Raw genomic sequence first — 454 nt, 5'->3', positions numbered from 1 at the left:
AGTGGGAGGGTGGAGCCCAGGGTAGGATCTCTGGCCTACCGTCCGCTCAGTCTCTCCTCCCTACTGCCTCCAAGTGCCCAGTGGGCCAGGCAACGCTGGCTGGGCTGCAGAGGCCCGGGGGGACAGGGACAACCTCCAGCTGCGCTGCCAGCCAGGCCCCTGATGGAAGCAGGCGCTGTGCCGGGGGCTGGGCCCCTCAGGAGGGCACCGTCCCGAGCACGGCGGCCCTTGGCTAATGGCCGCCGCACCGGACTCGGGCCCCTGCCTCCAAGCCCTTGTGAGCAGCTTCCTTCCTGTGGGGGCAGATGTTCCTCCCGGCCCCAGGCTCAGAGGGCAGGGCCACGTGGGCAGCAGGAGCCCATGACCCCAGACCCAGCCGTCCCCCTACTCCCCCCAGAGTCGCTGGCAGGCGGTCCCGGACAGCAAAAGCTCTGGGACCCTCCTGCCCTGGGTA

Source organism: Bison bison, unplaced genomic scaffold (genome assembly GCF_000754665.1).
Source record: "Bison bison bison isolate TAMUID 2011002044 unplaced genomic scaffold, Bison_UMD1.0 scf7180017864080, whole genome shotgun sequence".
Taxonomy (NCBI): Eukaryota; Metazoa; Chordata; class Mammalia; order Artiodactyla; family Bovidae; genus Bison; species Bison bison.
This window is presented reverse-complemented; position numbering follows the sequence as displayed.